Source organism: Heterocephalus glaber, unplaced genomic scaffold (genome assembly GCF_053883595.1).
Source record: "Heterocephalus glaber isolate CG9 unplaced genomic scaffold, H.glaber_assembly_v1.0 deba00001600, whole genome shotgun sequence".
Classification (NCBI taxonomy): Eukaryota; Metazoa; Chordata; class Mammalia; order Rodentia; family Bathyergidae; genus Heterocephalus; species Heterocephalus glaber.
In genome coordinates, this window is record NW_028258372.1 from 34,614,892 (window position 1) to 34,640,839 (window position 25,948).

The 25,948-nt window shown below is 35.8% G+C and overlaps 1 long non-coding RNA gene across 5 annotated transcripts in view; it reads left to right on the forward strand.

Moving 5' to 3' along the window:
• Positions 1–25,948, forward strand: part of LOC110344980 (uncharacterized) — a 168,525-nt gene that overhangs the window by 122,656 nt on the left and 19,921 nt on the right. Inside the window, exon 6 of one of the 5 annotated variants that reach the window (XR_002387984.2) lies at positions 7,475–7,582. The exons of 3 other annotated variants lie outside the window; for them this stretch is intronic. This is a non-coding gene — a long non-coding RNA (uncharacterized LOC110344980). Of the gene's footprint in view, positions 1–2,177; positions 3,619–7,474; positions 7,583–25,948 lie in introns of those variants that run through there. One more of the 5 variants, XR_015444205.1, reaches the window with a different exon arrangement.

Here is a 25,948-nt window from a genome sequence, read left to right on the forward strand (position 1 = left end):
AACCCCTTTTTAATGCTTACTCTTTAGTAACATTAATGCTTTCAAATGCATTCAGATTATTTCTCAATTTTGAAAGAAAGTGTCTTATATTTAGATACTGATTGAGCATCTCTTTTTCTTCTGAAGTAATTGTCTTTACTGAGGTTCCCCTTCTCTGTTGCTTTTGTCTTTTGTCCTGGAGGCAAGATAAGTTGGAGAATCTCGAAGGAATCCCGTAGAGCAGATATGATGGGTGTGAGGTAGAGGGAGGAGCAGCAGGAGTCTGCAGTTGCGGAAAGACACTGCAGGATAGTGAGCAGGGCGAGGGAAGGGTGGAGCCCAGTTCTTACCCACCATATACAGAGAGGGGAAAGCCCAAATTGCAGCTCCTGTCATAATATCCTCTAGTTCAAGTACTGAATGTTTCGCCCTGGTATTCTGAATCCACATAGGATTGTCTTCTGATATTTGGAGAGATGAGGACCCTAAACCTGCAATTTATATTATATTTTCATAATGCTGTTGGTAATGAAAAATAAAAGGGAACAAGTGGCATTACAAATCAGTGTGGTAGATGGCATGAGAAACAGAAAGTGTAAATGAGGAGCAAAATATATAATACGTATTGTGAAGTAGGAAGAAAATGTTCAAATAGGTAAGGAACTAGGGAGGGAGGAGGGGGAAAGGAAAGATGGGAAAAGAAAAAATGGAAACAAAGCTTTTCCAAATAAGTAGGGAAAGAGGGGTTGAAGGGAGGGGAGGGGAATGGGAAAAAATAAGAATCAAGATACGTCATGAACAGGTGAAAATTCCCTATGATGAGTGTGATCACTAAGTATATCTAAAGTGTACCGATAAGCTTAATTCATTAAAAAAATAATAAATTAGTATGGTAGATTAAATAAGAACTAGATCATTAATTATGGTTATCAGGCTCCAATAAGGAGATGAAAATTAGAAGTTATATTCAGCAAATATATATGTACATATTTATATGTCCAGCTAATTATATGCCAATTGAAGATTGATGTGACTCATTTCAGAACAGGAGAGTTACAGCAAAACATGAGCAGCTACGTGTGTCATTTAGGAAGGGCCCAGAAGAAGCTTTCCCTCACTAGTTGGAATTGAACAGAGTGAAACCTGGAGATAGGGGCCAGGGATTTAGCTCAGTGGTGCGGCCGCCTGCCTCGCAAGTGCAAGGTCCTGAGTTCGATCCCTGGTACCAAACAAACAAAACAAACACCTGGAGATAGACTGAATCAGAAAGGAGAGATCAGCTCAACTGCATGATACGAATGTGTGTAGGTCTTAGACATAAATGACATTTAAGGGAAACTTTTAGATTAAATTTGTACTTTAGTATTTGATCAAGTTAAAAAAACCAAAGAAAGGCAGAAGAAATGTAGAGAAAAAGATTTTGCCCCTTTGAACAGGCTACAATTTGACAAAGTATACTAAGCTGCACTGTTGCACTCGTTTATCAAAATATGGAGTTCTGAGCTGATGAGCGATAAAAAGGAGACTGTTGTGCAGGTGAGTTGCTGCAAAATTAGTGAGGCAGGAATAAAAATATGTACAGAACCCAACACTATTTTGACTAGAACTTTCTCAAACAGCATTCAACAATGTAACTTATGATGTTTTAATTTTCTCAGCATGTTATTCTATATCAGTGTCTGTTTTAGTCTTTGTTAAAAGTAAGAAAATTCAACATTGTCAAAACAAAATAAAAATTAACAATTCTATATTTACCTGCATGATCACAGTTGGTGTTTAAATTCCATACGGAAGGGTAAGGCTTTTATCCATTATTACATATAACAGCCCGTCATTGCTCTAGCATTATTTTTTCTGTTGCTAGTATAAAAGGACCCAAACATACATATATACATACACACATAAACAAAACTGTTAACAGAAGCAAAGGGAATGCTATGTAATGACAAAAATTCAACCTATGAAGAAATCAAGGGAGGAAATAAATATCAATAAGACTTTGGGCCGGGGATTTAGCTCAGTGGTTCTGGTGACTGCCTCTAGCAAGTGCAAGGTCCCAAGTTCGATCCCTGGTACCAAAAAAAAATAAAAATAAAAATAAGACATTACCTGAAATGTGTGAAATGTAACATACATTTTAAAAAGGTTTTTGCTCAGAATTTATTATTTACTTCTTCCTTCTTTCTCTGCTTTCCAAGTTGAAAAAGAATTGATTATCAGTGTGAACTACTTTATCCTCACCTGGAAGAATGAAGAAGAAACCGTAATGTAACCTTAAAATCACTGATAGGAGGTAAAAGGATTGAAAGAAAGCCTTTGGAGGACATTATTCATCTCCAAAGTCTTGATAATTTGATGCTTTTTGTGTGTATGATTTGTGTGTAAGTTGTATTAATTATACATCATGTTTAGAAAAATAAAATGTCAGGCTCATTAGCCATCATTATTACCTGTCAGAAAAAAGCTGCTTTCAGTGAATGATAATTGCTCCTTCTATTTCTGTGGATGCATACAAATGTAAAAATTGTTTTTCACATTCATCTTATTTTTAATGCCAGTAGCCCATTTTTTAAAAAAGTGTTTTCAAACCAATCTCTAAATTTGAAAAAAGAAAATTGGTCTGACTATAAGCCACTAGCTTGAACTATTTCAAATTAATTTGTGTGCAAAAGAGTGAACTCATGAAAGGCCCACTCTTTTGGACAACTGAATTCTAATAATGCTAACCAGGTAGTTCCAAAGATGAAGGTGGGGGAGCCACAATCCTTAATTTGATAGAGATTATTTAAAACATGAAGTTGTAGCCCGACTAATACAAATGGCTCCTTTGGCCTGTTTCCAGCAGGAGAGTTTCTATTAGACCTACTTATTTGCCAATGGGTTTTGATGAGCTATACTTTCTAAAAGATCAAAGTGATGATTGTAAGTTTCCCCAGCCCTGTGGAATTGTAACAAAAGCTATGAAAGATCTTATAATTTTTAGAGAATTTTCACATTTGTCGTCTGTTTATTTTGACCACTACAATAACATGCTGATGTATAAGCAGAGAATCATAAGAAAATGCCTATCTAAAATTTTCATTTTACAGTTATACTAAGTCCCAAACAAGGGAAACACTTTGCTCAAGGTTAAAACACCAGTTACTAGCAGAAAAAATGCATTTTTATACTACACACAAAAGTCGCACAATAAATATTTGCTAAATCATATTATTATTTTCTTTTTCAGTATGGTAAAAAACCAAAGACCTAGAGAAGTTGATGACATGAATGAGATTTCATAGGTTAATAATACAACTGGAACTGGAATTTTGAATCAAGTTGAGTTTTTATTACTTTCTCTCTAGACCTGTCATATAATTAAAAATTGAGAACCACACAACTATCTTCTAAAGAGCTGTTGAACACTATAAACAAGGAAGTGGGGCACAAGCAACAACAGAACATTGAAAATCAATTTTCTCTGACAAATATGGAATACCTAGATAAGAATGGCCATTATTTAGGAAACTTTCTGTGAGAGTACTGATTTTCCAGTCCAGGTACCAAACTTACTGTAATTGCTGGTGGAATTTACCGAGTTCAGGTTTATATCCTTAAAAAAATGAAATAGTTCTTAGTACTTTAGCACTATGGCAAAATGTGTTCTTTAAGAATGGATGATAAAATGGTCACTAAACTAAAATTAAATGTTATGCTACAAATTTCAAATAATACTGCATATAGAAGTGAAGACGAGATTCTGGAGTAAAAGTTTAGCCTCTTTTCACTTGCAGACATTTAAGCTGAAATATTTAGGAACATTTTTCTTCTCCCAGTTAATTTGGTAAACTTTTCTATACTTATCATTCTGTATTCTTCATTGACTCCTGTCCCATGTCATTCTGCAAAACATTGGTCATTTCCCTATCTAAGGGCTGATAAAGTCTTAATTGCTGGCTGTCCTCAGCCTTTGTTCACAACTTTTCAAAGATCAGAGCTCAAATACATAATGTTAAACAGTGGCAGCTGATTGTAGTGGTTGTGGTTTAGTCTGTAAAACGGTTTTTCTTCTGCCTATTTGTACTAGCACCCTCATCCCTTTTGTGAATTCCATCCTTTCCCTCTAACCTCTGTGTAGCTCCACTACGACTGTCGACTGTCTTTCCTTGACTGCTTCTTCCCAACCCTGGCCACAGACAGAACTCGTGAGTTAGACTTGCATAAGCAGATATCTCACTCCACTGGCCAGTGTTCACAGACAGGCATAAAAGGATCTTCTTTTGCAATCTATTATGATTCCCCACATATGTGTAGCACTGGGGTATGCCTGACCTATCGAGTTAGTTTTATCTAAAGTTTTGAGAAATAGTCCACCTGAATTGTCTATAATTCTTTTACAGCCATAAGTTCCATTAAATCAAATATTTGCATTTTGGAAATTTGCAAATCTAACAATTACTCTTTAAAATATTTTTAAAATTTTTAACTGACTCATAATTATTTATATATATTCATGTACTACAGTACAATGATTCAATATACATGAAATAATTAGGTCAGGGTAATTGTAACTATAGCCTCAAACGTTTATCATTTCTTTGAATTGAGCACATTCAAAATCTTCTCTCCCAGCAAGGATGCAGTGAAAAAAGAACTATCCTACATTGTTGGTGGGAATGTAAACTAGTACAACTATTATTGAAATCAGTATGAGATTTGTCAAAGAACTAAAATTGGAAATTCTGTATGACTTAACTATTCCCCTGTTAAGAATCTTCCCCAAAGAACTTAAGACATCATACTTCAGTGATACATGCATGCAATGTTTATAGCAGCTCAATTCATAATAATCCTGGAAGCAGCCTGTATACCCATCAACAGATGATTGGAAAAAAATATGGTACTCATAAAGAATGGAATACTACTTGGCTATAAAAAAAGAACAAACTTGAGATGTCCATAGGAAAATAGATGCACCTGGAAAATACAGTGTTGAGTGAAATAAATCATACACACAAACTGAAATACCATATGATATCTCTCATTTGAGCAGGCACAGTACAAACAAAGGGAGCATCATAAAGAATGAGTAGAAGGAGACAAGGGGATGGATCTCTGGGAAATGGGAAGGGGTCCAAGAGAACAAGAGCGAGGAGAGAGGGGAAGGGAAAGGGGAAATAAGTAGATATGCCATGTACAAGAACCTAATAATCTCAATGAATGTAAACATTATATATCATAAACTTGAGCTAAGATTAATAATATCAATAAGAATGAAATTGGGGAAAAGGGATTTACAGAAGGAAGGGGGAGGTGGGAGGGAAGGGGAAGGATATTAAAAAAATAAGCAAGTTGTTTTATGTACATGTAACCACTCCCCACAATGACTACAAACTCCAAGTTCTGCAAACATGTAATAAAAGAAATTTATGGCAATATAACTGTGTACTAAGATAAACTTAGTTTAATAAATTCTTTGGTTTTTAAAATTTATTTTTTCCTTTCAATCATCAGTTTGATTAACAAGTAAAGTGAAACTGAAATTCACTTCTAGTTATGTGTGGCCTGCATGTGTCTATGTTACATTTTGCCCAAAGTAGTAATTATGTTCATTTTATGTTTTGTTGTAGATTGACATCTATTTTCACTACATCTATTTTCAACATTCCAAATACTTTAAATTTTTCTTCTGTAATGGTTCTTTGTTTTGTTTTATGATGACAATTAAAAAATATATTTTCTGATATTTGAAGAAAAACAATGTAACTATTAGTATTTTGCTTAAGAATTTGCGATATTTTGAAATAATTATGTGTGATAAGCTGTTAAATTTTAACAGTACCTAAATTTGCATTGATGAATTTTTTCCACAACCAAAAATAATAATTGCTACAATGTACTAATTAAATTATAGGCTTATGCCCATAAAAATATCCAATTTATATCTACATAATACTTTGTGACTTATTACTGGTGATTATTAGTTATTATGTGGAGATTTGGCTCATAAAGAGTAACATAAACCTATATTTAAATTGGTATCTCAGAAATATTAGTCAAGCAAAACAAACAACAGATGATATAAACAGAAACTGGAAACATTCTATTTACCCAATGGATTCAGACCCCATTTTTTAAATGGAGATTTTGCTAATCAATACATCGGTCCAAAAAGCAATAACACTATATTCAGAAGTGCAGGCTACTTTAGATGTTGTTAGATCAACTAGGTTTTTAAAAGAGCCAATTAATTTTTATAAGTTAAAGCAGCATGGCATACATTGGTCATATTAAAACAAGATCTTTAACTTTTATCTGCCCAAAATGCACATAATAAATGTAGAAATTGCCCATCTTTGGAGTCAATCAAATGCAATCATAGAAATAAAGGAGTCTATGGTGTAACTACTGTTCCCATAGACTTGGTGTCCTGGCGCAGTGCAAATGTCAACACCCATGCATGGCAGCTTGGTCCCAACCCCATGGAGAAATCTGTCAGCACCTGAGCTTTCCTAGCATGCCTTGCAGGTGAGCTACATTTGCCCTCTTTGTCAAGCCTTTCTTCATCCTAGAATGCTATTGTGTTATTATATTGAGGACCTCCTCTTTTGTGAACAGATTAACTAGAGGATGTTAGGGAAGGTTTGATCCTCGATAGAGTACTGCATGTTGTAGACACCAGGGTTCAGACACTGACCCAGTTGCACCTGATCATCAGATAGACTTCAGTAATCTGTGTGAGATGTCCAGGGTGGGAGCAGACAGAATGATATGCAGCGGGGTTGGAGTTGAGTGAGGCCCCTGCTTAGGAGAAAAAGAATCGACTGTGAAAGGAGTTGGCCAAACTTTCTAACAATGTAACAATCTGTTCAGTATATATTTGCTGAATACAATTTGTTGAATATATATTGCTCAAATGAGATATGATTTATATATATACACACACTTTGAGAAATATAAAGCAAGAAGGTGTTATTTATTGCATAAATTTATAGCACACTAGTCTAAGGGGGAATAAAAGATTAGGTATCAGACCAATAGCTCCAATTCCTGGCTCCACAGGAAATCCCCTGGGATGTATGTTAAAGGTGGAGGTTTCTCTGCCTTGTTCCAGAACTGTTGACTCACAGGTCTGACATTATGCCAAGGAATCTGTCTATTTTTAAAACTACAGAGGTGATACTGACTCACTCAGGCTTCTAGACTTTTATTTTCTTTTTCCAGTATGATTCTCCCTACCCTCTTTTGTTCTGAGGCACAGAAGAGGCCTACCTCTAAAAACAGTCATTTTAAAAAATTAACAAATATCTGCTATGCGTGTAGCATTGTCAGGAGCATTACAGGCAATACAAGCACAAATAAGATTCAGTTTATAACAAGCTTAGCATCTATAGGGGAGAAAAAAGATAACCTGAAAAGAGTAGCCTAGGGCCACAACCATCGCACTACCTGTCTCCATTCACAAGAAATCTGACATGTTTCTCCATGCTTTGGTTCTTTACTCTATGTGCAGTGTCCTCGTCGGGGCTTTCTAGCTGACAGTCAGAGATAAAGGAGCGAGTGAATTATTATTTGCTAGTTAAGGAAATTCATCACAATGATTCTTCTTCTTATGGAAAAGGTAGGAATACTTCTTGTCTTACAGTAATATAAATAGAGTTGTATTTTAGGATTTAAGATTCCATTGAGGCTTAACATGCACTCTTTTCATTACTGTTGTGGATATATTGTCTACGTTTATTTAAAAATATAAAAGTGCTGCTTTCTGAATTGATCTATAATTTATAAGGACATCATTATAATTACAAATACAGTGTTATTCTGGATTCATCACGTTAGAATGGTAGCTTAATGCTTAGGATCATTTCTTTCCTATTTTTCTACAACAGATTTATCACCTGTCTGACCCAACTTCCCTGCACTCCATTGTTCCACTCTCTCTGACTTTCCACTTCACAGAGGATGTTAATAATGGAATATGTTACTCGAGTTTTCATTTACATGCTTCTAATATGCCATTCTCTATAATTAATCACCATCATAAATATTCTCATGTACATGCCATACACACACACACACATGTGTACACACACACACTCTTTCTGGGTCACTGAACTAATAAAACAGCTTATTCTAACCACTGTTGCAAATCACAGCCTATAGTGACAAGGTAGTAAAAAATGCATGTGGTAAGCATAGCATTGTAAGATATTTTTGGTCAGGTGAAAATGTTGAAAACCTTTTGTTTTTAAATAATGCATGCGCTAATAGGATCAAAAGTGACCACTCTATGGAATCGTTAATAAGTAGTATTGTTTTCAATGCTTTCAGATTTCTTTATAAAATAATTTTAAAATATAATTGGAGAAAAGATTGGACTCACCTTGTGCCCTTTTTCTCCACATGAGGAGGGTGTAGTATATTTTCTCTAAATAGAAAATTTCACCTGGTCTGTGTCTTTTACTAACGTTAAATAACTTACCAGGTATTAACTCATAAGAGAGTCATACTAAAAGATTTTATGTGAAATATCTTTCCTCCAACAGCATTTCTCTTGATTTGTGAAGCAGATGAGTATCTCAAATGATGTTGGGTTGCACATTAAATTTATTTTCTTATAATGTCTTTGCATCTAGTTAGCAAACCTGGAGAGGAGCACCCTCTAATTCATTTCTCCCCACTAATTTAAAGGCACCAACCATGATATGAGAAAGAGTTTACTTTCTTCCAGTTAAGGTAATAAAGCAATCTGTATGATACTCAGAATACAATCCAGCTCCAAAAATTCCAACACTAGAACAAGGATGTATAAGGCATAATTTTTAACATATGGTGAATATTTAAAAATTATTATGGTAAAAGACACACTGCCATTAATCACCCTCAAAATAGTCTCCCTTGCTTCAAACACACTTATCCCATACACTTGCCACTTTCTGAAGCAGCTCTGGAAGTCCTCTCTCATGAGTGTCTTTGGTTGCTCTGTTGTAGCTGTCTCCACATCCTGAATGATTTAAAACGTGTACCTTTCCTGGTCATTTTGATTTTAGGGAAGAGCTAGATGTTGCACTGTGCCAGACCCAGTGAATAAGTGGATGAGGTAATGTTGTAATGGTAATTGTTTTTGTTTTTTTCTTTTTTTTTTGTACTGGGGATCGAACTCGGGAACCACTGAGCTAAATCCCCAGCCCCATTATAATGTTTTTGACAGAAATTACTGTAAACACTTTGAATCCATCCAAGAAATCCAGGCAGCCATGATAGCCAGAATAGGGAAGCATAAAGAGTTAAACTGACACAGTGCAGTGTAGACCTCAGAGTCTTGGAAACACACAGATTTCAAATCCCAAGTTTGCCTTTTACTACTAGCCACATTATTTTGAATGTTACTTCTCTGAGTAGCTATTATAAACATAAAATGCATAGTAAAATACATAAATACTTAGCAGTGGTGTTGAATTAATTTTAGAATTATGCAGTCATGGAATTCATGACTTCATACACATACAAAACAACTAATAATTCAGTGCTCCTTTAGTTGGCGTCTATTTTTGGAGTCTATTATGACTTGTGCCCTAGAGCTGAGATTGTGTTATTAACTTGTTATCTAATCAGAATTCTCATTAATAATGTCTATATGAATTCAGAGCATTTTGACTAAGGAATTTGGTGTAGGTTTCACATTCTGAAAATTATTTACCTCCTGCATTTTAGGAAATAATCAAATACAAAAATAAAAAGTACTGTATCTCAGAACCAACAAATTGAGTTTGACACTAGAGGGAGACCTAGACAGGTTTTGAAACTTGCCCCAATTACCACAGTGAAGAGAATTTTTTCTTTCCTTGGCAACCTCAGAAGATAAGAGAAATGATAACTTGGAAAGAGTCTGAGTAAACTCAGCATTCCTAGCAGGACAGTTGGAAAGTTTTCTTTTCTATTCCTTTTCTTTTTCTCTTTTAATGGCTCTTGGTTGAGTTTTACACAATAGAGAATAACCTTTTGGTCATACAGTTAAAAGCACATCCAGATCCTGAGCCAACAGGATGATCAGTCAACCAAATGATCTGAACTTGGTCCCCTCAGTTGAGCTGCTGGGGAGTGGAAGCATTGTGCTTGGTTAGAGAGGGAACAAGCAAAGGGGACAGATTGTCCCCTCTTGGCAACCATCTGAGCGCATATGTACGTACGACAAACACCACTTTGATCACTTGAGTTTTCAGTGACTACAAATAGTCTGTGTGCATGCATATGTATCCTTTTTTTCTATTGCATATTTTCTGTAAAATACATTTCTCTGTAATCTTGTACTACTTCTGAGAGAGTGAGAGAGTGGCTCCCCCTACCCACGCTGTAGAAGTACAAGTCAATGAGAGTGAAGAGGGGCAATATCTCTCTAAGGGAATATTCCATACATTAATTACTCAGAAAACAAATTCATGGAAATGGGTGTACACCCTTAGAATTATACTCAATTAATTATACTTCTTTACCAAAAAAGAGATTCCAAGTATACAACTTAGTTAATGGCAAGCCTATTTATTTCTCCTTCTTAATCTATCAGTATATATATTTTGTTTTACAGAGGAATGGTAAACTTCTATTTAAGAAAACTAAGAATTAATATAGGCATGAAATATAATTGGTCATGAAGCTCTTCTTAAAAATAATTTTAGGCATGAGGCCCTGAGTTTGATCTCCGGTATTACTATTACTACTACTATTACTACTACTAATAATAATTTTAGGTACACAGTGGGAATTAAATGCTTGAGAATATATAATTTATAAATATCAAGTGTTAAACCTCTTACCAAGTACTGATTTGTATCTAACAGCTTGCAAGTCGAGGTGAGTCCTATAATAGAAAGTTTGGGAGACTCAAATTATATCATGTATGATTGAAATAGATATCTCTAGAAAGCTAATCTAAATAATTAAAAATAAATTTTTAGTACAAAATGGAATACATAGCAAAGGTATGTGAAATTCTCTGTAATTTTTTCAGTCAATGATAATTATTATCCAGATGTTGGGTTATTTTTTCCTAATCTTTATTTCTTGAAAGTTTTTTTACAAGGTTGAAATCATGCTTATTTTCAATTTCATATTTTGATCATTTCTTTTCCCCAGTAAACAATGATTTGTTACTGCTATACTCATTCCCTTCTACAGATGAAGAATATTTAAATGCTCACCTTTTAAGCAAAAAGCATTGTATGTTATATATTGCTTTTAAAATATGTATTTCTTCAATTTTATCTATTATAATTTAAAATCTTTGTAAGTATAGTTTGATGGTTAAAAGATATTTCACCACATGGACAAATCATAATTTATTCTGTAATTTTTTACTGTTAAATATTAAGTTGTTTCCAATAAGCTCTATAATTAATATCTCTTTATAATAGCTTAGTGACAGTTGACACTACTTAATAAGGATGTTTTGCAGCCAAAACATACTGTATCTTCAATTATAGCAATATCAGATTTTTTAAAAAAAAGTATACATGACTAGTAGAACTAGTAAGTAGAAGAATTTCTGTGATTTATGATAATATCTGAATTTTTAAAATATCTGTTAATCTCTGAAATCACTGCCTCAGTGATTGAGAGTCTTCATAATGTAGAACATGTAATATGGATTAATTATTGCTGTTGCCTCTAAGAAGTACTTAAATTATGCCACATTGCTAAGTGTTCTCATTTAAATGAGCTATTTTCACTATCAAAATAACCCTAAGAGATACGTAATACTTTATATAAATAATGCCTATTACACATGGTGGTTGTCAGGATTAAATCAGTTGCTGCTCCTAAGAGATGAACTAATACACCTAATCTAACTAAATAGCAAATGGCATATGGAACATGGTTTGGGTGAATCTATGCTAAATTGTCAGTGACAACTATTGCTGAGGTGAGAAGAGAAGTAAGAGGGAGGGGACCAGGCTTGGTGGTAAAAGTCAAGGTAGACTTCTGATTTACCATTAATGTGTTTTTTTTAAAGGATGTAATCAAATATGTTTGTTTAAAATTAATTTAAATCACTATATCTATGGGCAGTGCAAGAGGATCATTTTTATTATTGAGTTTTATGGATTATATTTGTATAATTTAGAGAACATTAGCCTTTTGATAGAGAAAAAGAATGGCAGTAAAAGAAAATTGAAGCCAAACTTTTAAGAGCTCCTGAAAATTAGTCAGAAGAAAACACTTCTAAATGAATACCAGAGTCAAGATCAAAATAAGATTAACTGCAATCTCATTTTACTTGCAACTTTTATTGGACTTTGTTTGAGATTTTTTTCCATTAAGTTTATTGGTACATTTTAGGTATAAAATAGAGTTACATTCATCATTGGGATCTTGTACCATTACATGAGTCTCTTTTTTCTCATTTTTTCCCCTTCCCCTGCCCTCCCTTCACCCCCTCCACCCTTCCCGATTTGCAAAGACTTTGTTTCCATTTTTTTGCTTTTCTCATATTTTTTCTTTCCTTTCCCCTACCCCTTCCATTTCCCCTACTCCTTTAGACCTTTTCTTCCTATTACACAATATCAATTATACATTTTAAAAATTATAATATCAAAACTTAGAGGACATTACCACAGATTTTACAGAATTTAAAAGGATATAGAAAGCATATTACAAAATGTTTTTTGAAATAAATTTGACAACTTTTAAGAAGTGCCTTGGAAGACAAATTAATGAAACTGACTCTGGAGGAAATAAAAAATTTGAAAAGCACCTATTAAAGAAAGTATATTCCTAGCTTGAAAATGACATTGTTAAAAAGAAAAGTAGTCCTTACACAGACCGTATTTATAAAGCTATAACCTATGGCCAGAATATATAAAGAACTCTTACAGCTTATTAATAGACAACCCAATTAAAAAGTAGACACAAGATGATAAATAGCCAGTACAGCACAAGGAAAGGTGTGCAACACTAGAATCAGAAAAATGCTAATCAGTACAATAAGAAGATCATATTATACACTCATTAGGGAGATGAAGTTAAAAGTTTTAAAAGAACCGATGTCAGCTTAGGTGTGAACCAGTTAGAACTTTCGAATACTGCTAATGTGAATGTAAAATGATAAAACCATTTTGGAAAAGAACATAGAAATTTCTTGTATTACTGTTAAGAACCAACAGTTCTGTTCTTAAGTTTTTACTTAAGAGGAATGAAAACACATATTCATAATAGATTTGTACATACAAGTTGACTGTCCCTTATCTAAAATTCTTGGGACCAGAAGTGTTTCAGATTTTGGTTTCAAATCCACTTGATCTGCAAAGAGGATAGCTATTCTTGCTTTATTTCAGGTTCCTGTCACATGGAGTATTGTTTTCCACCCTTTCACTTTCAGTCTATGAGTTTCTTTTTGAATTAAGTGTGTTTATTGTATTCAGCATATTGTTGGATCTTGCTTCTTGACCCATTCTGCCAGTCTATTTCTTTTGATTGGTGAATTGAGATCATTAACCTTGATGGTTATAACTGATACATATTAACTTAGCCTTGTCATGACTTTTTCTTTTTGTTGGATTCTCCCCCTTTGCACTTAATTTCTTGTCCCACCTGATGGATTCATTCTGCTGGGCTTTTTGGGGTTGTGATCCTCATTGTCTTTTCCTAGGATATTGTCTAAAATTTTTTGGAGTGCTGGTTTGGTATTCATGAAGTTCCTAAGGTGCTCTTTGTCATGAAAGTATCTTATTTCTCCATCAGTTTTGAAAGATAGTTTTGCAGGATACATCAATCTGGGTTGGAGGCTGTTTTCCTTTAGGGCTTGAAATATATCACTGCAAGCTCTTCTTGCCTTGAGAGTTTGTACTGAGAAGTCTGCTGTGATTCTGATGGGCTTTCCTTTGTATGTGATTTGTTTCTTTTCTCTAACTGCTTGAAGAATTTAGTTCTTCTGTTGGGTTTCTGGAATCCTAACTACTATATGCCTATGTATAGATATTTTTTTTTGATCAAGGCTAGTTGGAGTCCTATATGCCTCACTTATCTGTATGTCAAGTTCTTTTCCCCTGCTTGGGAAGTTTTCTGCCATCACTTCCATGAACAGTTTTTTTTTTTTATGTCATCTGCACTCTCTCCTGTTTCTTTATTGACTCCAATCAGTCTCATGTTATTCTTCTTTGCATCATCTAGCAGCTGCTGGATTGATTTCTCATGGTCTCTTACAATTTTAAAGAAATTTTTCTTTTCCTGGTCACTAATTGGAATCTTATCTTCTATATGTGAAATTCTGTCCTCACATTGGCTCATTCTACTGCATAAGCTTTCAATGGAGTTTTTCATCTCCTGGAAATCTGTTTGCATCTGTTTTATGGATTCCATTTGTTTCCTGTGTTGGGATTCCATCATGTTCCTCAGATCCTCTATTTTTTTAACTGTGTCCTCTCTAGATTTATTAATCATGTCTTGCACTATGCGTACAATCTCTGCTGTTATCTGAGAAATTCTGATTTCATTTTTTCTAGATCCTCTTTTGTTGCCAGTTCAGGGAGTCCATTTGGTTGAGTATCAGATTGTTCCATCTCCTTTCCCTTTGGGGATACTGTAGGTGATCTGGGAGTCTGCTTTTGGGGCATGTTTACATGTCTTCTCATTTTGACATGTGTGTTGGGGGTTGATGCTGGTGCCCACGCAGCTCACCTCCTCTGCACTGGGAGTGGTACTATGGCGGCCCAGAAGCCTCCTCTTGGGCACTAGGAGTGGCTCACCTCCTCTGCGGATTTTGTTTAAGATCTTATGGTGCCTATGGGATAACATAATTTTATTTTTAGGTAATTGCCTGTGCTTTCATTAAACATATCTCAGGTACCTACAGTGTTTCAGGGAATTTTCTAGACACACTTTTGCCTTCATTAAAATAAAATAAAAATAAAAGACACACCTTTGCCTTCATTAAAGCAGGGAAGAAGCAAGATGAATGAATAAGCAAATACATACATGCTAAGTTGTGGTAGGTTATGAAGAAAAGTGAACAAGGGAAAGGGATTGAGCAGGGTAAGCTGGGACAGGGTACAGGGAAAGAGTGTGTGCTATCTGAAAGCTAATGGTAGGAAGCCCCCTCTGATGAGACAGGTAGGCAGTGCTATGAATGAAGTGAAGGTGCAAGGCCTGGGAATACCTGGGGGAAGAGAATTCTAGACAGAGGACGCACTGAGTGCAGTGATCTATGGCCAGGAGCATATGTGACACTTTGCAGGATGGCAGGAAAGCCAGTGTGACTGGTGTTGAGTGAACAAGAGGGACAAGTTCAGCAGGTAAGCCCAAGAGGAAGTCAGAGAAGGCCCCGATAAGGACTCTAGATTTTGTCCTTCAGTGGCTCTCTAACTGTAGTAGGTTGGGTGCTGAGGCAGTATATGGTGAGGTGGGGATTGGAGCTCAATATTTACATGATTTTTAAAATATCTTAGTCTTTTTAATTTTTCTACGTCATTACATTATATGTATATAGTACACTTCAGTCTGGCTCCTATTGATAAAAGCATGAGTTATCACTGCCTTTTATTTTCCTCCACTAACACAATACTTTTTGCAATAAATCTGTTCATACTGGAAAAATTCTAAAAATAAGTGCACAAACTAAATTCCCAGGTGTAAGATCACTGTAAGAGAGGTGTCATTTTCAGTATTGTAGTAAGTTGTAACAAACTGCCTAAAAGTGTCTTTTACTCTACTTTTTTTTATAGAACTGAGTGACATCAATTTTTTTTATGTTTCTCATATGTGGACATAGTATCTCCTAAGTCTTTAATTGATGATATTTGATACTGTGAGAGAAGTTTTGCATTTTTCATTGTGCTTATTTTAGTCCATTCAACTGCTATAACACAGACTGAGTACCTTACAAACAACAGACATTTATTTTTCACAATTCCAGAGGCTTGGGGGGGTGGTTCACAATCAAAGTGCCGGCTGAATTTGGCTTCTGATCTGAAAGAGCTGGTTCCCCAGCTCAAAGATGGCAGATGACACCTTCTCGCCATGTCCTCCTGTGCAGGAGAGGTGAAGGAGCTGTCTTAGGCTCTACCCTCACCACCTGATCGGCTCCAAAAAGCCACACCTCCTAAAACCCAAACTAACTCTGGGGACTAAAGTTTTATTATATTCATTTTGGGAATCACAAACATTCATGCCATAGTATTGGCCCTAGGTATTTTTTCTAAACTGCTTGATTATACTGTTTTTTAAAAAATATTTATTTGATTTTCTTTACTTTCTGATTGCTTTCTGTGAGGTCTTTATTAGTTACAGAAACCATTTCTAAGTCTATCATTTCCCTTGCAAATTAGGTTATGGTGTCCTAATAAGTATAAAGAAATCATAACTTTTTCCTTTGAGTTCAAGGCTTTTTACACTTCCTAGAAATACCAATCCTTTATATCACTCCGCATTCTTAAAAAAATCACCTCCCATGAAGCTTTTCCTAATCATTCTAGTCTTTCACATGTGTAGAAATATAAGTTTTAGTTTATGGCCATACCACCCTGAACGCACCCGATCTCATCTGATCTCGGAAACTAAGCAGCGTCAGGCCTGGTTAGTACTTGGATGGGAGAAATATAAGTTTTAGAGCTGGGAGAACTTTTCACACTTTTCCCTAAAAGAGATCAGGAAGAATTATAGATTCACAGTGGTTAACATTTCACACTCATTAGTTTGACCAATAGTTATTTCTATAAGTTCATAGAATTATTTTACTATGATGTATCAAATCTGTGTCAATTACTATTTTTACATGCATTAATGAACTCTCAGTACCCCTCCTAGATCTTAAATATTATTATGTGCAATTATTATTATTTGCATTAAGAAAGCAATGATTCCTAGTTGGATTTAATAATTAATCCCCATAAGTATAGTATTTATTATTCAGAACATTAGTGGCAGAAACATGACTTCCAGTAATTAAGAGTTTCTATGAAACTCTTTGGGAATGAATTTTCAGATTTAAGAAAAACAAAAGGCTGATTAATGACATATTCTTGCTAAATGTCATGAAAACAAAACATATGCTCTATGTCAGTAAATCAAAATTATGGTAGTCCTAGAAGAATACATAATCAGAAGAGTTGGTAATATAATGTTAACTAATTCTTCATTTTTGAATTATTTAAGATGAATTATTACTCTTTACTGACCATAGAAATCACATTGCTTTAGTTGAAAGGTGGAGGCTTTAGGGGTCTATTTAGCAGGCCTAATTTGCAGCCTCATAATTTGGCAGCTAAAGGTTGATTATGGATGAGCATGTCACAATGCTATATTATCTATTTTAAATAAAATCATACAGGAATGAGAACTACATAGGAAAGGACAAATTATACTTACTGTTACTCAGCACATGGCAGTTCTAAATAACTTTCCTTCATATGAGTAGTGTACATTTTTTGGCTAATACATGGAGGTTGCTATGATATATACGTTTACTATATTATTATTCAGTAAACATTTTTGAGTCCCTAAATACTGGGATAAATGTTGAACTGAATATGGGGTGATAAGAGATAGTCCTTACTCACTAAAGAAGTGGAAGAATTATTATGAACTCAATGTTAGCTGTCACATCATCTTCTTGCTCTACACCCCTAAGATTAATCTCTTTTCTCCTTACTACCTGGATACAGAACTCAGAATCTTTTTGCATTTCCCATGTAGAAGCAACTTTGACAAAAATATTGTGGGAAATGTAGACTGCTGATGCTTCCAGAGGGCAACATAGAGCAATGGTTAAAAGTATGGCTTCAGTCTCATTCTGTGGCCTCCTAGAAGTTAGTTAATGTGAGGAATTTAACTCTTGTACTCCCTCATCTATGAGATATGGATAATAACAGGTATCCCATAAGGCTGTGGTGTGGAAAATTAAGTTAATGTATATAGCAGAAACTTTGGTAAATGAGCACTATAGAAACAAGCATTAGCAATTAAATTGTGGGGATGGCACAAGAAAGGATTTTTATTGCATATCACAGAGGGAAAAAAGAAACTTCCAAAATGCAAATTAGGTACTTCTATACTCTCCTGAAACAACCTGTCTAATATCTGGCACCAGAGTTGGGTGAGGGTTGGTGATGAATTTTCCAATTCATGTTCTCATATTAGCCTAATATCTCAGGAGTAGACTAACAAATTAGCAGTCTACAGATCAATGGGGGAAATTTAAGTACAGGTCTGAGGATAAGGCTGAGAGGTCAGGACAACATAGAGAAATTTAATAATTATTTATATGGAAAGAATGGAGAAATAGCAACAGTGATGGGAAGAAGGACGAACAAGCCAAAGGAGAAAAGGCTGGGGAAAATCTCTAAAGAACACCAAATCGTTAAGCTTTTTAGACATGAAATGTGTGTTTTCAATATAAGATGCCAGATTGGGCACATTCTGTTTAAGAAACCTCTATAATTAATACTTTTGCCAATGTATGGAATCAACCAATGGGCCGACACAATAATTTATTTGGATATAGAAAAGAAGGTAAATATTATTAACCTTGACAATATAAAAGTAAGAATTTGGCTACAATATTGAAAAGGAGAAATGTGGATTAGCAGTAATGGGAGAGGTACAGGCAGTAACAATGTCATTTTACCAGTGGGAAAATAAAGATTAAAAATTGAGGGATAAATGTTAGTGATATAATTCTACTGGGGGGAGAAGGGAAGAAACAAAGAGTAATAGATGAGCTAGATCTCCATCAAGCATTGAAGACATCAGCAGATAATATATGTAGCTGATTATTCAAAAAGGGTTACATCAATTGGCAGAGTACTCAAGTTAATCCTTTAAAATTCATTCTTTATTTCTTGTTTAAGGCAATAAAAATGAATCAGGGTACATGACCACCAGCTAAGCATTACATTTCCCTTGTAGGTAGGTATGGCCGCCAGGGATGTGAGTTGAAGTGTGTAGCCATTAGACCAGGTCCTTAAAATAAAAGAAGTATAGCCTCTCTCCTCTCACTCTCTGCCCTCTCTAGGCTGGAGTGAGGCTAAGGTGGAGGGTCTGTTAAACAACATAGAAGAAGGTCAACTCCTAGTGGGGGCAGACTAGCAAGATGAGAAGAGCCTGGGCTTCAACCCTATCTTGTTGTTTCAAATTTCTTACTGGGATTGCTATATGAGGGGAAAATATCTTCTATCATACTTATACTACTATATTTTCTATATTCCTGATAGTTTGGTGTTTGGAGTCAGAACAGCCTGACTTGAATCCTACTCCTACAAATAATTATTTAGAGACATAAGGGTAAACATGCAAGACTTCAAACAGAAATAATTGGAAGTTTTCTGGAAAGAAAAATTATGTGAGGTGGTGATAGAAGATAAACATTGCTTTTCATTTTCAAACTCTCTGTGGTGTTTAATTTTCAAGTATATGCATGCAATATTTGGATACAAATAGGTAGTTATAGTGATGAGAGAAAAATAGAGCATCCACAGTAGCAAGATGAAAAGATAACTTTTTCTCTCTTCACCCCGAGTAAACATTTTAGTTGATTTACTCCAAGGTATTTTTTACAGATTTTTTTTCTTTGATTAAAAGCTGACATTTGAGGGATGAGTAAAGGAAAGAGACTCTGCTAGGAGGCTACAAAGAAATATTTTGGGGAATTAATGTGTAAACTGAGTAGAACTGTGCATGAAGGGAGCCAAGAGAGGATAGGGTTTCAGTAATGACAGATTGATCAGTGGTTCAAACACCATGGGGAATTCTGTAGGTTGAGACCTGAAAATCAATTAAATTTGGCTCCTTGGGTCCTTGATAATCTAGAAGAGAGCTATTTCAGTAAAGTGGAGATCACAAGAAAGAGATAATTGCTTAAATGACTCTGGACTATGCCAGGCAAGTGATAATCCTGGCTTTTCTTTTCTTTTTTTCCTTAAATTCTTTTATTGGTACATTTTAGGTTTACAATACATTTACATTTATCATTGGGTGCTTGTACCTGTACATGATGCATCTTGGTTCTTATTTTTTCCCTATTACCTCTGTGCCCTTCACCCCTTCCCTCCTTCCCTATTTACATAGACTTTCTTTCCACTTTTTTTCTTTTCTCATAATTTTTCCTTTCCCTTCTTCCCTTTACCCTTCCCCTCCCACCACCCCTATCCCTTTGGACCTTTTCTTCTATTTCAAATTATCAATTATTCATTTTAATCATTTTAATCCTTATTTACACTTTCAGTTTCTCACACTAGAGAAACTATTTGGTATTTACACATGTGTGTCCTATTTATTTCACTTAAGAGTATGGCCTCAATATGCATCCATTTGTGGGGTTTTTAAAAAAATAAAATGGAGTACTACTCAGCCATAAAGAATGAAAAACTGCCTTTTCTTTTTCAAATGTGTTTAACCCAACCAAATAGTGGGCCACCCTACATTACAGGGGGAGCTAATGGTCTCTGTATATACTTGGGTAAGGGTAGAGGGGAGATGGTCCTAATTCTGCCTGATCAGAGGAGGTGATAAGACTCAGAATCTCAGGAAAGCCTTGGATTTCCTTACTCCTGACATTGAAATAATCCTAAATGCATTAGACTTTACCAACATCTAGGATTGTTGAGTTTAAGAACAGTAGCATTATCTCACTGTTGAAATAAGGAATTTTATCATATGAAGATTTAAACTAACAGCATACAGTAGAAGACTAAGACTTTTGCATTTTATTAGAAGCAACTTGAGTAGAGAAACTATTTGCAGAGTAACGAGAGAGTAATTACTTAAGTGTTTGTATAAGTAAAAGCTTAAATAAAAATTTGTTGACATATTCTTTGGGTAGTTAGTTTTAGTACATTTCTGAACTTTGGCAACTTAGCTGGTAAGTCTGTATTTGAACCATCTGTCTGACCTTGTGTCATATTATGGTCAAATTTGCTGGCCAAACCTGGTAGTGAAAATAATAAATTTTTTTGCTAGTGGGTACTTCAAATTTGAATCTAAAATTGAACATTGCTTGACTCCATCAAGATATAAGCATCTGCGAATTCAGCGAACAATCTCAAAGGACCTTAAAAATACTTGTAAAAAAAGTTTAATAGCCTCCTAAGCCCTGAAAATTATTCATATTGGTAAAATTCTGCTTTGGGCTTTGGGCAAATGCCCTGTCTTCTCTTTTCTTTTGCCTGATTTATTAGGAATTTTAACACTTGAGCTGTAAGCAGTCATACCGCACTGTTAACCACATTTCCAAACTGTTAACTTTTACTATAAATTTCAGTCTACTCATGTTCAGTAATGCCATGAAGTGGAAGGGCAATTTAGAACACTCAAGATGGCAAGGAAATAGATACAAAAACAGATACTAAAGCAGAGAAAGCACCCGTGTTGCTCTTTAGCTAAGTCAAGCACACAAACACAAACACTTCCTCTAGAAAGACACAACAGTGTGTTCAATACTTGAAAGCCACAAAGCCATGAGACAGTTTTCAGTTTGAAATTCTGCTATTAGGAGTCGTGCTGAAAACACCGAATCAGCCCACTGCAGACAGGCAGGTCTGCAGACGTGGTCCCAAGGTCGCCAGTCATGCTGAAAACACTGAATAGGCTCACTGCAGACTGGTGGGTCTGCGGACACCATCCAGAGGTCGCCAGTCCCGCTGAAAACACCAAATCAGCCCGCCCACTGGACACCCTCCCCACCTGCTCCTTTGGCCTCTTCTCTGTACAGCCACCTGGTTCCACACTACAAAGACACAGAGGACACGGGACCACCAGACCACTGTACTGGAGCTAATCAAGTTCTCAGCATTTAAAGAATTCCTGCCCAGAGGTAGGGGCTTCTGAGCCACCATCCCACTGCTCCTGGTCCAGAGGAAGGGGCTGCCTGGCCACCATCCCTCCCGCCACTCCCAGCCCAGAGGAAAGGGCTTTTGGGCAGCCAAACGGCCCACGGCTCTCGGCCCAGAGGAAGCGGCTTTCGGGCTACCATCCCTACCTCCACTCCCGGCCCCTGGCCGACCTCTCCCAGCTCAGAGGAGGTGAGCCACGCGGATGCCAACAGCACCTCCCCGCCCCCCTCCCCCCAGTCGAAATGAGAAAACATGTAAATAAGTCTCAAAACCAGACTTCCCGATCACCTACAGCAACCCCAAAGGGAAATGAGATGGAACAATCTGATACTCAACCACCTGGACCCACTGAACTGGCAACAAAAGGAGATCTGGAAAAAAGGAAATCAGAAATAATTTCTCAGATAACAGGAGAAATTGTGCTCCTAGTGCAAGACATGATCAATAAATCTAGAGAGGAGCTCAGGAACATGATGGAATCCCAACATAAGAAACAAATGGAATCCATAAAACAGATGCAAATAGATTTCCAGGAGATGAAAAACTCCATTGAAAGTCTACACAGCAGAATGAGCCAATGTGAGGACAGAATTTCACATATAGAAGATAAGATTGCAATTAATGACAAGGAAAAGAAAAATTGTTTCAAAATTATAAGGGAATACAAGAAATCAATCCAGCAGCTGCTAGATGATGCAAAGAAGAATAACATAAGACTGATTGGAGTTAATGAAGAAACAGGAGAGAGTGCAGATGACATAAAAAAACTCTTTGCAGAAGTAATGGCAGAAAACTTCCCAAGCAGGGGAAAAGAACTTGACATACAGATAAGTGAGGCATATAGGACTCCAAATAGCCTTGACAAACAAAAATATCGACACATAGGCATATAATTGATAAGATTCCAGAAACTCAACAGAAGAACAAAGTTCTACAAGCAGTGAGAGAAAAGAAACAAATCACATACAAAGGAAAGCCCATCAGAATCACACCAGACTTCTCAACACAAACCATCAAGGCAAGAAGAGTTTGGAGTGACATATTCCAAGCCCTAAAAGAAAACAGCTTCTAATCCAGATTGATGTACCCTGCAAAACTATCTTTCAAAATTGATGGAGAAATAAGATACTTTCATGACAAAGAGCACCTTAGGAACTTCGTGAATACCAAACCAGCACTCCAAAGAATTTTACACAATATCCTAGGAACAGACATTGAGGATCACAACCCCAGGAAGCAAAGCAGAATGAAACCATCTGGCACAACAAGAAATTAAATGTAAAGGGGGAGGACCCAACAAAAAGAAAAAGTCATGGCAATGAAAAGTCAATACGTTTCAGTTATAACCATCAACGTTAATGGTCTCAATTCACCAGTCAAAAGAAATAGACTGGCAGAATGGGTCAAGAAGCAAAATCCAGCAATATGCTGCATACAAGAAACACACTTAATTCAAAAAGAAACTCATAGACTGAAAGTTAAAGGGTGGAAAACAATACTCCATTAGACAGGAACCCCCAAAAAAGCAGGAGTAGCTATCCTCTTTGCAGATCAAGTGGATTTCAAACCAACATTGATTAAGAGAGATGAAGAAAGACACAACATCCTTTTAAAGGGAACAATCCAAGAGGAAGAGATGACAATCATAAATATCTATGCACCAAACACTAGTGCGCCCAACCATATAAAACAAATACTAGCAGACATGAAAAGTTATATATGCACTAATACAATTGTAGTGGGGGACCTCAACACCCCACTGTCACAAATAGATAGATCAACTAGACAAAAAATAAGTAATGAAATACTAGAACTCAATCGAACTCTGAAAAAATGAACTTAACAGATGTTTACAGAGTCTTCCACCCCATAAAATCAGAATACACATTCTTCTCAGCTGCACATGGGTCATTCTCCAAAATAGACCACATACTCACACATAGAACATGTTTAAGTAATTGCAAAGGAATTGAACTTATCCCCTGTATATTATCAGACCATAATGCAATGAAATTGGAGATCCATAGCAAAAGAAACTCAAAAAATTTCATAAACATGTGGAAATTGAACAACACACTTCTGAATAACCAATGGGTCATAGAGGAAATTAAAGAAGAAATCAGACAGTTCCTTCAATTAAATGACAATGACAATACAACATATCGGAATCTATAGGACACAATGAAGGCAGTCTTACGAGGGAAATTCATAGCAGTGAATATGCATATTAGGAAAACAGAACGAGCCCAATTAAACAACTTGATGCTGAACCTCAAGCTTCTAGAAAAAGAAGAGCAGGACAAACCCAAAGCTCATACAAGGGAGGAAATTATAAAGATCAGAGGAGAAATCAATGCAATGAAGGCTAAGAGAACGATACAAAAAAATAAATCAATGAAGGCAAGAGTTGGTTCTTTGAAGGAATCAACAAAATTGACAAACTCTTAGCCAACCTTGTCAGAAAAAGGAAAGAAAAGGCCCAAATCCATGCAATTAGGAATGAAAAGCGTGAAATTTACAACAGACCCAGCAGAAATCCAGAGGATCATCAATATCTATTTCCAGAACCTATGTGCCAATAAGATGGAAAACACAGAAGAAATGGACAGATTCCTAGATACATATGAATTACCACAGTTGAATGAAGAATACCTAAAAATTCTAAACAACCCAATATTAACCAATGAAATTGAAAACCTAATTAAAAACTTATCAACTAAGAAAAGCCCGGGCCCTGATGGCTTCACTCCTGAATTCTACAAGACATTTAGAGATGACCTACTGCCACTACTGTTTAAACTCTTCAATGAAATTGAAAGGGAAGCAATACTCCCAAATTCATTCTTGGAAGCAAGCATCACCTTGATCCCCAAAGCAGAGAAAGACCCAACCGAAAAGGAGAACTATAGGCCAATCTCACTAATGAATATAGATGCAAAAATCCTTAATAACATTCTGGCAAACAGAATGCAGAAGACCATCAAGAAGATCATACACCCTGATCAAGTGGGATTCATCCCAGGGATGCAGGGATGGTTCAATGTACACAGATCAATCAGTGTAATATACTGTATCAATAGAGCCAAGGACAAAAACCATATGATTATCTCCATAGACACAGAAAAAGCATTTGACAAAATCCAACATGCATTTATGATAAAAACCCTATAAAAATTGTAATAGATGATCTCTACCTCAAACTGATAAAAGCCATCTATGAAAAACCAACAGTCAATATCATACTAAATGGTCAAAAACTGAAATCCTTCACACTAAAATCAGGAACAAGACAAGGATGTCCACTATCACCACTCTTGTTCAATATAGTTCTGGAAACAGTAGCCACAGCAATTAGACAAGAGAAACAAAAGGAATAAAGATAGGAAATAAAGAAGTCAAATTGTCATTATTTGCAGATGACATGATACTCTATATAGAAGACACCAAGAACTCCACCAAAAGTCTTCTAGACTTAATAACCAAATTCAGTCAAGTAGCTGGTTACAAGGTCAACACACAAAAATCAATAGCTTTCCTCTACATGAATGACAGACTCACTGAGAGAGAAATAGGGCAAATAATTCCTTTCACAGTAGCATCCATAAAACTGAAATATCTAGAATCAACCTAACAAAAGAAATCAAAGACCTCTTCTCTGAAAACTATAGCACTCTGAAAAGAGAGATTGAAGATGATATCAGAAAATGGAGAGACATCCTCTGCTCCTGGGGAGGAAGGATCAATATAGTGAAAATGACCATACTTCCCAAACTGCTATATAGATTCAATGCAATTCCAATTGAGATCCCAGCAGCATACTTCACAGACCTTCAGAAAACAATCCAAAAATTCATTTGGAGCAAGAAGAGACCCAGACTAGCAAAAGCAATTCTAGGTAACAGAGACATGGCAGGGGATATCACAATCCCCAATGTGCAACTATACTACAAAGCTACTGTGATAAAACAGCATGGTACTGGCAAAGAAACAGACCTGAGGACCAGTGGAACAGATTAGAAGATGCAGAAACAATGCCAGACACATTCAGCCATCTCATCTTTGTTAAAGGCACCAAACACCCTCACTGGAGGAAAGATAGCCTCTTTAATAATTGGTGCTGGAAAAATTGGGTTTCAACTTGCCAAAGATTAAAACTAGACCTATATCTC